Here is a 15,670-nt window from a genome sequence, read left to right as displayed (position 1 = left end):
ATTTTTGAGAATGAGAGAGAGAGAGAGAGAGAGCAGGGGAGGGGCAGAGAGAGAGGAAGACATAGAATCTGAAGCAAGCTTCAGGCTCTGAACTGTCAGCACAGAGCCTGATGTGGGGCTCGAACCCATGAACCACGAACCCAACAGGAAGATCATGACCTGAGCTGAAGTCAGACGCTTAATCCACTGAGCCACCCAGGTGTCCCAGATACAAGTCTTTCTTATCATAGACCCTAAGCACTAGCTGCTAAGCTTGATTACTACCTCACTCCAAAGCCCTCAGATAAATTCCAGATAGATCCAATATTTAAATGTTAAAAATCAAACCACTGTAGAAAAAAGATATTTATAAATGCTTTTTGTGATCTTGATGTGGGAGACAACTTTCTAAGCCTCACTGGTACGTAGAAGCCACAAAAATTTGGTAAGTATGATCATATAAAAATGTATAGCTTCTTTTTAGCTAAAAATACCATAATGAAAGTTAAAAGACAATCTGGGAGGAAGTATTTGTAATACATTTAACAGACTAATTTCCTTAATATTCACAGAGCTTGTATAAATCAAAACTGAAAAGATGAGCAACATTATTTAAAAATAGGCAAGGAACATGAAAAGTCAACTGAAAAATAAGAACAAAAAATGATTATTAAAAATGACAAGATGCTCACCTTCACTAGTTATCCAAAATGTAAATTAAAATATTTCCCTTCTTTAGGTTGATCATGAAGAAAAATATTAACAAAGATGAGAGAACACAAGGAAACCCAGTCAGGAAAGGATGTGGGCGTATCAGGGGCAGTGACGGTGAGAGAGCAATTTATTTCTGCCTTTTTGGAAGTACAATTAGTTATGTGCCTAAAATTTTTTTTTAATTAAATATTCTTCGGCTCTGTAGATCTTCAATTAATACCTTCTAACATGACAGCAAAAAAGAAAATACATAAAGGTGTATTGCACAAGCATGATTCCTGCAGCACTGTTTTTAATAGGGGCCATTTGGTAAGAATCAACCTAAACGTTGACCAACTGAACATGGGCATGAATGAATCCCATTCATGGGATGGGCATGAAAAGGGATCCATAATACATTGATGAGTGGAAGAGTAAGAAACAAAATAGGACACATGGTATGACCTTATCTGTGTAAAAGTGTGTGCAGCTGTGTGTGCTTACACGTGCACATACATAAATGTATGACTTAAGAAGTCTTGGCCTCATTAAAGACTATTTCCACAGGATGTCTCATTCAAAAACACCAACGGTCTATCATCTGAAATATTCAAAAAGCAACTTTACTCTTTATTTCCTCTTCTTGAAAAGTGCCACGGTAGAGAATATATTCATAATGCGTGGCAAAATTCATTAAGCACTCTCTCCTTCTCTTTGTCTCTGTCTCCCTCTAGGCCTCCAATGCTTTTTCAACTCCTATCATCGGAAGTACAGCTATAGAAATCTCTGGTGCATGTTACCAGTTTAACGGCCACAGCCAGAGAGAGAGACAAAGAGACAAAGAGTGTGTGTAGATGCTCTCCCCAAATTTTCGGGAACCAGGCTCACCCTGAATTAAAATGGCAGCTCCTCTATTACTCAGATAGAGGAGATAAAGAGATAGGGCAGGGGAGGGGAGGGAAATTCATAGAAAAAAGGGCCCCAGGCAGATAAAACTATAAAGGTAACTACAAAGATAAATATATATTCTTAACCAAAGCTTCTGGGTCATTTTCCAAGATAAATAGGTTAATTTGTGTGCATTGCAAGATTTCCCATTTTATAATGTTCTTAGTACAAGAATTCATTCTATATCATTAGAAAAAAGTTTCTAGAGCTTTTCCGTGAGCCCTTCCTATAGGCACCATAAAGATCCATGGTATGTCAAAGATCTGTGACTTCATATAGAATTGCTTGAATTGCATGCAGACATATCTACATGCTTTTAAATAAGACCAGAATTTCTCAACCTTGGCATTATTGACAAATTGGGCGGGGTGATTCCCTTTCCCGGGTGCAGGTGGGAAAGCTGACCTGTGCACTGCAGAATTGTTGTAGCATTTCTGGCTTCTAGCCATTAAATTCCAGGAGGACTTTCCACTCTCCCTACCCATTCCCTCATCCCCCAGATTACGACAATCAAAAATATGTTCAAACGTTGCCAATTGCGCCATAGGGACCAAAACCACACTTCACTGAAAACCACAGGAATTGACAGAGATCTACGGAAACAGAAGATTGAATACAGATATAAACACACACACACACATATATTTACACCTATGTGTACATCTTTTTGTATCATGATAAATTTTGTTTCTAATTTGCAAAATAACAGAAGTGGATCAGGTCAAAAGTAAGCACCTGAAAAAGCTAAAGCTTATACAATAAATACACATTTATTTCTAAAATTCGTGAAAGGCTGATCAGATCAAAAGAATCAGGAGAAATGTCATTACAACCAAAATGACACTGATAAAAATGCAATATAGAATTGAAAAATGCTATCAGGGGTGAGGAACTGGCAGAGTTCAGCCAAAATCTAATTAGAAGTATTCTACCGGGAAAACGGAGGGCTACTCAAATTTATTTTTTAATCATTTTGTTGTTTCTGTCTTTCTTCGAGGCAGAATATGCTTAAGCTTATACTGGGATTGTTTCTGTATAATTCTAGACTGATGGAATGAATCAGAGAATTGCAGCAACTCCCCGGTGAATTCACCATCTGCCCATGCCCTCTGAATATTTTCTATGACTGAAATCCCTGAACAAGTGAAGTTGAAGGCATTGCTGAGCAGAAAGAAATAATGAGAATATAAAATAAAGAGACCACACAAACATCAAACTTGCTGATTTAGAAGCCCACACTGCAAACTTGCTTTGGGGAAATTTATCAGTGTGCCCAAAGAACTTCCTCTTGCTTTCAGAAGAACTTCTTACTGTGATGAATAGCTTTGGTAACACACTGGTATCAGACTCATCTTAGGCACTAAGAATTAAACAACACCCCCACCCCACCCCCACCCCCCAAAAAGGAAAGAAAGGTCCATTGGCAGAGCTGGCCAGGTCATCCATTTGGAAAGCTAACAGTACACAGACACAATGTGAACTCTTAGTTCCAATGCTGAGCTTGACAGTGATTTCCAGGACACCTTCCAGTTTTCACTTCCTCTACTTTTCAGTTGTGGAATCTAATCAAATATATCTAACAGGCTGTCTGGCCATCTACTCTCTGCAGAAATTCATGAGAACCTTTCATACCCCTCTCCCTGCCATAGTTAGCAAAATATTGTCTTGTAGGCAATTAGTCTCATTGTGCATTTCAAAAAAGCAATGTTTTTTAATGTTTATTTATTTATTTTGAGAGAGAGAGAGAGCGTGCGTGCAAGGGAGGGGCGGACAGAGAGGAAGACAAAGAATCCTAAGCAGGTTTCACAGGGCCAGTGCAGAGCCCAAGGTGAGGCTTGATCTCATGAACCATGAGATCATGACTTAAGCCAAGATCAAGACTCTGACGCTTCACCAACTGAGCCACCCAGGCGCCCCCATAAAGCAATGTTTCAGATAACTTAAAAAGTAATCCAAAGTACATTTTGATGCATGTCAATAAACTAGCTGCATTGGTATGAGTGCATATACAATTAATTCATACAAGATACATTAAAAGTGGAACAAAGAGACAAGAATAACATTTCATACCTATAATAATTGTTATATAACTTTAATTCATTTAAGATTCTCGCTGTTTCTATCACGTTGATGTAAGTCAGTGCTGTTCTTAATAAACTGCAGCCAAAACCTGGCCCATGTTTCTCTAAATTCTCAGCTTTATCCAAATTTTAGAAAAACTGAAGCACATAAATAAACTGCCTCACTAGAGACACGTCTTTAGGCATGTGTCAAATATAGTTCTTGATATATTGGTTCAAACAGGAAAGGGAAGAGTTGACACAAAATCCTTTATTGCTGCATAGACCAGGGGTCAGCAGACTAAGTCCCCTGGGCCAAAACCAAGCCGTCATCTGTTTTGTAAAAAGAGTTTTATTGGAATGCAGTCACGCCTGTTCATTTACATATTGTCTACAGCTGTTTTTGTGTTGTAAAGGCAGAGTTGAATAGTTGTGACAGGGAATTCATGCCCTGCAAAATCTGGTTGCTATCTGGCCCTTTGCAGAAAATGATTGCCAACTCCTGGCATAGATTAGCAAAGGGAAAGGATTGTAGAAATAACCCAATCTTCTTATTTTATGGAGGGGAAAAAACTGAGGCCTAGAGGGAGTACATGGTTTGCCCAGAGTCACACACTAGTTACTAGAAACCAGGTTTTTTGATGTCCTTTGGGAGAAATGGATACTGCCTCCAAGAATTATAACTAAGGTCCACAGTTATCCAGAGTTTATATTTCAGCCTATAAGATATCACGATGCTTTTGGCTTTTAGATACAAGAGTGAAAAGACAAATCTGTGAGCTAAAATGCCTTTGCTTTTTCCTGGAGATTAGATGAGAGAGTGTATGTATGTGTGTAGCCAGCACCTGACTCAAATTAATTTCCTTTCTACTTTCATTTTTCTACATGAGCAAACTGAAATCTGCTGGGTATAGTAGCTTGTTTTGAGGCCATACCTGCAATGAGGATTAAAGATAGAATTCACCCTTTGAATTTAGAATTCTAGTCTTCATTCCATAATGACAAATGAACAATTCAAATATAGAACACGAGAACCTAGGAATCAGTTGGGGTAAATGTTTCATTGCCTCTGCTTGTGTTTTGAAATAACAAGAGAATAATCATTGTTCCTTCATTGCACTTTCCCAACTAGTGTAAAAAGCTTCCAAAGGCTATCGAATGTAGTTTTACTTCCAAGTAGGCACCAGCAGCTGCTTATTAATAGTTTCTTAATGGGGAGTATGAAAACTAATCTCCCACTTGCGCTGCCACGGCCTTGTGTCAAGAGAGAACAAGAACTAGAGATGAACCCACATGACTGCCAAATGGGATGACCATCCACCTTCCTGTGCTCTGTACCGCTGTGTTTCTAAACAAAATAAACTATCCGTCTGGAAACAATAATGAGGGGAAGTTCAAGAGAAACAAATGGCTTAAACAAGACAAACAAAACGAATCATACACAGAAATAAGAAAGAAATGATTTCTTCCTCCATTTCCATGGCTCGATCCAAGGCTCGATCCCTTCTAATTGAATATGCTTCACAGTGTAATTTTGGGCATTTTAGAATGATGAGTTATGTTGCACAAATGTGGATGATGGCTTGTATGAGAAAGGCAAAGAAACCATCAAAGATAATATTGCAAATATCCAGTTGAAAAATAATGATGTGCTGGATTAAATAAAAATGAAGATAGAAAAGAATACCCTGTCTGAAGATATTAACTGAGTGAGAAGCTTAAATCCTTTCTAGAATTGTATCAGTTTCCTATTGCTGCTGTAACAAATTACCACAAACTGAGTGTCTTAAAATAACAGAAATTTATTATCTTAAAATTCTGAAGTTCAGAAGTGCTAAATGGATGTCTAAAATCAAGGTATACAAGGCTGCATTCCTTTTGGAGGCTCAAGGACAGAATCCATTTCTTTGGCTTTTCCACCTTCTAAAAGCCACCCACATTCCTTTGTCCTATGGCCCCATTTCTCCATTTTCAGTGCCAGCAATTTTGGACCAAGGCCTCTCACACTAGTACCTCTCTGCATCTCTTTTATTCTTCCTCAGTTTTTTTACTTTTAAGGATCCTTTTGATTACATTGGGCTGACCCAGATAATCTCCCTATCTTCTGATTGGCAATCTTCATTCTATATGAATCTCAATTTCTCTTTGCCTTGTAATGTAACATATTGATGGATTACAGGGATTAAGACCTAGGCATCTGCAGGGGGTCATTATTCTACCTGCCACTTCTTGAATTCTTCCTTGAACAACTGAGATGTATTGTGGTTTAAAATATACACCTCATGCTAAGGAAAATCCACAGTCTTTACAATGTCCCATAAGGCTCTCTATGTAGTTAAAAACTATGGCCCTGGAGATAGACAGAGTTGGATTTGAATAATGGTTTTTCCATTTAATAGTTTTGTAAACTCATAAAAAATATATCTCCTAGCCTCAGTTTCCTCATCTGCAAAACGTGGAAAGCAGTCATAGCCAACAAATAGGGTTACGGTGAAGACTGAATAAGATGATGATGATAAAGGGTTTAGCACAGTGCCTGGCTCAGTAAATGTTAGTTACCACTTAGTAAGGAATAGAAATACAGGTGAAGGGTAGTTGTATTTTAATTTGGGACATATTGATAGGAGTTGCTTGAAAAACATCTGTTATAGACTGAATGTGCCCCCCCCCATTCATATGTTGAAGTCCTGACTTTCAATGTGTTGGTATTTGGGGGGGTAGGACCTTAGAAAGTTATTAGGTTTCGATAGGGACCTGAAGGTGGGGTTTTCATGACGGGATGAGTGTCTTTAAATTTTTTTTCAATGTTTATTTATTTTGAGAGAGAGAGAGAGCACACGTGCACGCACGTACATGAGCTGGGGAGGGGCAGAGAGAGGGAGACACAGAATCCGAAGCAGGCTCCAGGCTGTGAGCTGTCAGCACAGAGCCCGACGCGGGGCTCGAACCCACAAACTGTGCGATCATGACCTGAGCCAGAGTCAGACGCTTAACCAACTGAGCCACCCGGCGCCCTGGATGAGTGTCTTTATAAGAAGAGACTGGAGAGCTAGCTCTCTCTTTCTCTGCCACGTGAAGATACAGCAAAAAGGTGACATCTGCAAGCCAGGGAAAGAGCTGTCGACAGAACATAACTGTGCTGGCACCCTGATCTCAGACTTCCCAGCCTCCAAAACTGTGAGAAATAAATGTTGGTTAAGCCAGAGGGCACTTGTTGGGATGAGCACTGGATGTTGTATGGAAACCAATTTGACGATAAATTATATTTAAAAAAATGTTGGTTAAGCCACCTAGTCTATGGGATTTTGTTACAGCAGCCTGGGCATTCACCCTTGGAATTCAGAATTCACTACTGGAAATCAGCATCCATATTTATCCCCCTAGTTTTGTTCTTTCCCACTCTCCTAAAGGACCATTTCATACTTTCCCTTCTTCCCTCAAACTTGTAACACCTCCTAGCTTTTGCTCACACTCTGCAAAATATATAAGCAATTAGAATTTCCCAAAGCTCCCACTTCTTCATCTACACACCTACCTGTACCCGCGGTCATGTATTTCACTTTCTTTCTTGTTGCTATGGTTGACCGTTCAGGCTCTGAAGTCCCAATCCTCCCCCACTTGTGCACTAGGTTCCAACTTTTTTTGCCCACTGGAGCAATTTCCCCTCTCTCCTCTGCATCTTCAAGCCCTCTCCACCTCGTAGACCACTGCCTTCAGCATATAAACATTTCAATATAGCTCTCAGTATAAAAAAGCTCTCTTTACCCCATTTTACTCTTCAACTACTGCCCCATTTTATCTTTCCCTTCATAGCAAAGCTCCTTGAAACAGCTCTCTACATTCCTTATCTGAAATTTATCTCCTCTTCTTTTTTCTGGAACTATTCATATAAGCTTTTTACCCCAGCACTCCACTGAAGCTGCTCTTACCCTAGATTGCCAAATGACGTTCACATCGCTAAATCCAGGGATCGCTTCTGACTTCGTCTTCTTTGACCCATCAGCAGGATTTGACACAGCTGATCACTTCTGATTCTGAAGTACTGTCCTTATTTGACTTCTAGGAAATCACATTCATTTTGTTTTCTCTATATGTTTAGCCAATTTTCGCCATTCTCCTTTGCTTGTTCTTCCTCATATTTTGACCTCTAAATATTGGAATATACCAGATTTCAGTCCTTCTAGGATTTTGCTAGTCTGTCTACTTTCACTCACACGGTGGCATGATCTTATTTTTTTAATTAAAAAAATTTTTTAATGTTTATTTATTTTTGAGAGAGATAGAGACAGAGTATGAGTGGGGGAGGGGCAGAGAGAGAGGGAGACACAGAATCAGAAGCAGGCTCCAGGCTCTGAGCTGTCAGCACAGAGCCTGACGCGGGGCTCGAACTCACGAACAGTGAGATCATGACCTGAGCCAGAGTCAGACGCTTAACCGACTGACCCACCCAGGCGCCCCTCCAGTCGCATGATTTTAGATATCTATATGCTGATGCCTCACAGATTTATACCCGAAAATGTGAATTGAGCTGCACACTTTTATATCCGAATACTTCACATCAGCACTTGGAGGTGGTGATCTTAAAATATAGGGATGCAAAACAGCTTCTGAAATCTCCTCCAAACTTCCTCCCATAGTCCACCCCGTCTCAGCAAATGGCAACACCACTTATTTTGTTGCTCAGGCCCCAACCCTAAGAGTCATCCCTGATTTCGCTCCTAATTTCAAAACATCCATTTAATCCAGCAGCCCTGTGGATTCTAACTTCAACACATATCCAGAATCTGACAATTTCTCACTATCTTCCCTTATAGTCTCTTCTCAGTATGAAAGCTGCAGTGACCCTGTTAGATTCCACTAAATCACAATATGTCCTGTTGTTTCCTCTTCTGAAAATCCCCTCAGTGCCCTCCCGCCTCACAATGGATAAAATCCACACTGCAATGGCCCAAAGGTTCTTGGGCAGTGGTGTGCTGGCAGTGCGAGCAACTGGTTCTAAATAAAAAGTATGTATGAAATCAAAACCACACTCAGATACCACCTCACGCCAGTCAGAGTGGCTAAAATTAACAAATCAGGAAAAAACAGATGCTGGCGAGGATGTGGAGAAACGGGAACCCTCTTGCACTGTTGGTGGGAATGCAGACTGGTGCAGCCATTCCGGAAAACAGTGTGGAGGTTCCTCAAAATATTAAAAATAGATCTACCCTATGACCCAGCAAAAGCACTGCTAGGAATTTACCCAGGGGATACAGGACTGCTGACGCATAGGGGCACTTGTACCCCAAAGTTTATGGCAGCGCTTTCAACAATAGCCAAATTATGGAAAGAGCCTAAATGTCCATCAACTGATGAATGGATAAAGAAATTGTGGTTTATATACACAATGGAATACGATGTGGCAATGATAAAGAATGAAAAATGGCCTTTTGTAGCAATGTGGATGGAACTGGAGAGTGTGATGCAAAGTGAAGTAAGTCATACAGAGAAAGATACCATATGTTTTCACTCTTGTGTGGATCCTGAGAAACTTAACAGAAGACCATGGGAGAGGGGAAGGAAAAAAAAAAAAAAGGTTAGAGAGGGAGGGAGCCAAAACATAAGAGACTCTGAAAAACTGAGAACAAACTGAGGGTTTATGGGGGGGGTGGGAGGGCAGGGAGGGTTGGTGATGGGTATTGAGGAGGGCACCTGTTGGGATGAGCACTGGGTGTTGTGAGGAAACCAATCTGACAATAAATTTCATACTAAAAATAAATAAATAAATAAATAAATAAATAAATAAATAAATAGTATGTATGTGTATACACAGACACACACACTACACATTGTGTATTTAAATTTCTGTTCACAAAAATATGCAATAAAAAAAAGACAAACTACAAAACACCCATGCAACAATATGACAAATGGCCAATTTCCTTAATATATATAAAGAGCTCTTAAAAATAAAATAAGCAAATGAAAAGACCATAATAGAAAATATCTTAGGATGACATACAAAACATTTAATAAAGAGATTCTAATAGTTATAAACATATGAAATTAATTTCAATCTAATAAGATGTCATATTCTACCTATCAAATATCAAATATAAAAGTTTCAAACATCCAGTGTTGTCAAGGGTGTGAGAAATTAGGACTTCTGTTTCATTTTTGGTATAATAGATAATTTGGCAAGTTCCATCCAAACTTTAAGTGAATATAATCTTTTATCAAATGGTTCTACTTTTATTTGTTTTAAATGTTCAATTTTTTATTTTCAGAGAGAGATCAAGTGGCAGAGGAGCAGAGGGAGAGGGAGACAGAATCCCAAGCAGGTTCCATGCCATCAGTGCAGAGCCCGACATAGGGCTCAAACCCATGAACCGTGAGATCGTGACCTGAGCCTAAGCCAAGAGTCGGGTGCCTAACCAACTGAGCCACCCAGGCACCCCAAAAATTATTCTGCTTTTAAAGTTATACTCAGATATATTCACAGATGTACAGAAAGATATACCTACAGTGATGCTCACAGTGGCATTATTTATGACCTCAAATACACAGATATCACCCAAACATCCACCTATGGCAAATTGGCTAACTGATTTCCATTATACCTGCAAGAGGAAGTAAAATGCCTCCATTTAAATTAATACAGTAGATCTTCGTGTGCTAAGATGGGTTGATCTCGAACTGAATTAAGTTTAAGAATCAAGATGCTATACTGTACATAGTATTTTCCCTTTGGTATGGGCTAAATTGTGTCCCCTCTAAGTTCATATGTTGAAGTTCTAACCCCCCAGAACCTGAGACTATGACTGTATTTGGAGACAGTATCTTTAAAGGGGCAATTAAAGTAAAATGAGGTCATTGGGGTGGGTCCTAATCAAATATGATTATTGTCCTTACAACAAGAGATTAGGTTACAGAGAGCACACAGAGAGAAGGGCATGGGAACTTATAGTCAGAAGGTGGTAATCTACATGCCAAGGAGTGAGGCCTCAGAAGAAACCAACCCAGTTAGCACTTTGATCTGAACTTCTAGCTCCCAGAAATGTGAGAAAATAAAGGTTTATATTTTATGCCACTCACTCTGTAGTATTTTGTTATGACAGCCCTAGAAAACTAATAGAGGTATAAAAAAAAAGTGTGTGTGTGTGTGTGTGTGTGTGTGTGTGTGTGTGTGTGTGAAGTATGAGCATGGAAAGTTTCTGCAAGGGTACCCAGTAAACTGTTGGTAATTGTAAAATTTAGATGGTCCATGTCAACCTAAAATCGTCAGGAGGCAATAACTAAGCAAGAGCATTTATTTGGGATCAAAGGACTGCAATGCGGGGTACAAAGATTTGGATAGAAACCCAAATAGCGTCCCACTAGGGAGCAAAAGTCAGGGGTTTTTCAGGCAAAAAGGGAATGCTTGTATATGTTGCTTACAAAGAATTTTTGATTGGTGTTGGAGGCAAAAAGCTAATCTGGACCGAATATAATTGGTTGCTAAGGCTGTCACTAAGCACAGTCTCTTACTGTAGCAAGTTGCAGGTGTTTGGGCTGAGATCTCGGAAGATTTGCACTTTGGACCAGTTCAAAAGTTCATGGTCCCACCGGTAGGATGCGAATAAGGCCATCTCCTTAATGGCCTCCTGGCTCCATCTTAAAACCCTTTGACATTCGTGACCCCATTTCATTTCACGGTGAGGATAGAGTTCTGTTTGGGGATAGAGACTAATTTCGTACTGTTTGCCATTTTTACCATATGTATATGTTGTTCCTATACGTTTTTAAAAATCACTGAAAAAAGATCGACAAGCCACTAGAAATTAAAGCTCATGACGAGGCTATTGACAAGAGAGGAAGTGAAAAGAATCACTGACCATTGAAAGAAAAAAGAAAGCCTACTAATAGTCAAAGGTACAAATAAAAACGTATTGCCGTATTTTGTCCACCAAAATGACAATTTTTAAAACACCAACACAAAGTGAATGTAGGGGTGTGGGAGTGAAAATCTTGCGCTCTGTAATGAAAAAGGCTGAAGGTCTGTTAACTGCTTGCTGAGAAAGTTGTTTGCTGAGCCTTCAGCCTCCACATCTGTAAATAAGGACAAGAGTCCCTGCCTTCATTGACTTATTGTGAGTAATAAATGAGAAAAAAACATGTATAGTGACTGGCTCACAGTAAAGTGTTAATATCAACTCTATTAGCTTGCAATGATAATGATGCAGAGACAGTGGTACTTTTGACTACTGCCATTGAGAGTATAGGTTCACAGAATCTTTTTAGATAGCAACTGGTAATATTTTTCAAGAGCTTGATATAGTAATTTCACTTATGGCAACTTATTATAAGGAGATAATCAGCTATGCACAAAGATTTTATGCATGATATTGCTAATAATAGCATTATCTATAAGCCCCAAAACATGGCAACAATCTAAATGCCATGCGGATGAGACTGATCAAATAAGATAAGTCATATTCATATAATCAAATTCTATGCAGTTATTATAAACCATATTTTCAAAGAATATTTCATGGCATGGGGAAGTTATCAAAAAATAATGTAAATTACCCAAAGTAGATACAAAGTTCCACATATGGAACAAAGTAGTTCCAAAGTTCCACCATGACTGTCATTTTGTTTAAAAACAAGATAACAAAATAATAAAATAAAATAAAATGTTAGCACTGGCTATATTTGGGTGGTAGAGCTATAGGTGATTTTTAGTTCTTTGTCTATATTTTTTCAAATGCTTCTAAAAAGAATGCATATTACTTTCTTGCCATAATCAGGTTTTTAACTTGATATTCAATATAACATACATACAGAAAAGTTAACACACGATGAGCATTATCTTGATTAATTTTCACAAACTGCACCCTGTGTTACCAGCACCATAATCAAGAATTGAATATCACTCATTAACCTCCCCTCACCCTCCACCCAGGATTACCATTTTCCTGACTTCTAACAGCTTATATTCATTTTGCCTGTTTTTACATTTTACACGAATGGAATCATACAGAAGGTATGCTTTTGTGTTTTACTTCTTTTGCTCAACAATTTAAATTCGATGTTTTATTTATGTTCCACTACCCAAAAAAGAAAAATTCCAGTTGAATATAGCAATTTACTCTTCTTGTGTGATGCAATGACCTTTGTAAATGAGTAGCTCACCCCACAGCTATTCTTTCTGAAATGTCAGGATTGTGTAGTTTCTGGTCAACACTTCTCCAGAGAATTATGAGCTGATAAATTAAAATAATAAAAATGATAGTGAAATAATAATAGTAATACTAAGTAAGTCATGAAGTCTTAAAGAAGAAAAGGACAGTCTATGGAAATATATTTTAAACTTATGGATTAGAGTCTAAGTGAAGATAATTTGGTTGCGAATAAATTAATAAATTTTATTTTGTAGCTACAATGTGCATGCACTTATTATGTGCTAGGGATTTCACATATGGTGCATTATCTAACCTTTACAATAAGCCTAGGAAGTAGATTGTTATGGTAGTACAGATATGAAAACTGGGGCTCTCTGAGGTTTTCTGCTCCAGACTTCTCAGATAATTAATGGAGGTCCAGTATTGTAACCAAAGTTTGTCTGATTTCTTTTTTCTTTTTTACAATTTATTTATTTTTGAGAGAGAGACACAGAGAGACAGAGCATGAGTGAGGTAGGGGCAGAGACAGAGGGAGACACAGAATGTGAAGCAGGCTCCAGGCTCTGAGCTGTCAGCACAGAGTCGGATGCAGGGCTTGAACCCACGAACCGTGAGATCATGACCTGAGCTAAAGTCGGATGCTTAACCGACTAAGCCACCCAGGCACCCCTGTTTTTATTGTTTTTAATGTTTATTTATTTTTGAGAGAGAGAGAGTGAGCAAGAGAGCGTGTGCATGAGTGGCGGGAGGGGCAGAGAAAGAGGGAAGGAGAGAGGATCCCAAGCAGGCTCTTCACTGTCAGCACAGAGCCCAACGGAGGGCTCGAACTCACGAACTGTGAGATCATGAACTGAGCCCAAGTCGGACGCTCAACTGACTGTGAGCTACTCAGGGGCCCCTAGGTTTGTCTGATTTCAAAGCAGGTCTCTTTCTACTGTGATGCGTACTGGTAGGTATGTCAGGAAACTGTTTTTGTTTCACTTCCTTTTGATTCCCATGGCAGCATCTGATTTTAATTCAGGCTGGGTATAGCCCAGAGAACTCTTAGCAGTAAGAAAGGACAAATCGCCGTAAGGCCTGTTTACCCCTTGTCTTCCTTGCACCACAATTATATATCCATTAGTACTGAGAATGCAGTGTGAACTTCTTAAGCAGCCTGAATTTAATGGAAAATGAAAGCATAGGTTTTTCAGCTAGATGTGGGAAAAGACAAGGAGGGAGGGAGGGAGAGAGAGAGAAGAAACAATGAGTGAACAATGCTCAAAATTATTCAAGGACTCTTCATTTCATCAGAAACCCCCTGTAGTGCTCATCACTTTTAATGCTCAACAGATAACACACCATTTCCATTTTGTCGTGATAGCTAACGATCTGTCCTTGACATATGGTCTCCTAAGTGCGAAACAATGCTTGCCTATCTAACGCTGGGAAACAGTATCAGCCTAGTGTATTCAAACACTATACTGTCACCGGTAAAAACACACCCATTGTCTTAGGAAGACAGCACAGCTTGTTTGCAATATCCTATTCATTACATTAATAGGTAATACAATTTTTTTTGAAAATGTGGGAGATTTCATCTCTTTCTGATGAGCTTTACAATATGCAATAAAATGAGTTGGGCAGTTACAGGCTAGATCATTACAGGATAGATCAGAGCTCTCTAAGCAGGGGAACCCACATATGTATCCTAGGCGAGCAAACATGAAAACTAGAAACCTAGCGCAGTGTTTCCCAAAGTTTGTTTCAGGGAACCCTGCATCAGAATCACTAGGCACGCCGGGTAAACATCCATAGTTCTGAACTGTGAAACTATAACGCTGTATAAATGAGACGAAGGACTCTCCATGATTGAGAAGCTGTTCAAAGTCTACAGCAGAGTTTCTCAACCTTGGCATTATTGACATTCTGGCCTAATAATTCTTTGTTGTGGGGAGCTATCCTCTGCATTATAAGAAGTTCGGCATCATTCATGGCTTCTGTTCATTAGGTACCAGTGGCAAAGTCCCTTCCCCTGCCCAGTGCTGCGATCAAAAATGTCCTGGGGGCGGCAAATTTGTCCTCAGTTGATAACCACGTCTTTAGAGCAAGGATTCCTAGCGTTAGGCAATGAAAACGGTCAGGGGAGGTGATTAATGAAATTATGAGCTTTCTCTGCATATTGAATACGTACACCCAGGCAACTCTCAATGAAGTATAGTTGGAGAGGGAAAGTGTTCCAGATAAGATGAAGGCAAGTGTACTATCTATTCCAATATTCAGCAAATATTTATTGTGCTCCTCTTAGAAGTCCACCTTCTTTCCTAAATGGTTTTATAATTTCCAAGGTTTGGCCCTTGAAGGACCACCTGATGGGAGGGTAGAAAGTAAGGGCTACACTGCAGGTGACCCTTTGGTGCTGCCGTCTTAACCTCATGGCTCTCTAATGAACTGTCCCAATTTCAAGACAAGTTCATGCCCAGTCAGACAGAATTATTAACTGACCATTCTGCTGGCACATGCCCCAACTCCAGGCAGACCCAGGCACTAAGAGAGTTGGACTTTGGGTAGAGTGAGGATTAAATGCGCTCATACCTTTAAAGTGATGAGCACAGTGCCTGGCTCATAGTCAGTGCTCAGGAAACTCTGGCTATTGTTGAATTATTCAAGAGGTGGTGCCTGTGAGCGTTCTTCTGTTATTCACTGTAGTAGGCTATGGCCAGGGCAGGCACGCTGAACTGCTGAGTAGGCCTTCTGGCACCGAAAGTAACAAAACAAATGAGTCTGTAATGGACTCAATAAGAACTTCCATACATAGTTAATTGCATAGACCCCCTGAATGCTGAAGTGTTCCTCTCTCTATGCCTG

This window comes from Lynx canadensis, chromosome X (genome assembly GCF_007474595.2).
Source record: "Lynx canadensis isolate LIC74 chromosome X, mLynCan4.pri.v2, whole genome shotgun sequence".
Classification (NCBI taxonomy): domain Eukaryota; kingdom Metazoa; phylum Chordata; class Mammalia; order Carnivora; family Felidae; genus Lynx; species Lynx canadensis.
The sequence above is the reverse complement of the archived record's forward strand: the minus strand, read 5'-3'. Positions refer to the sequence as shown.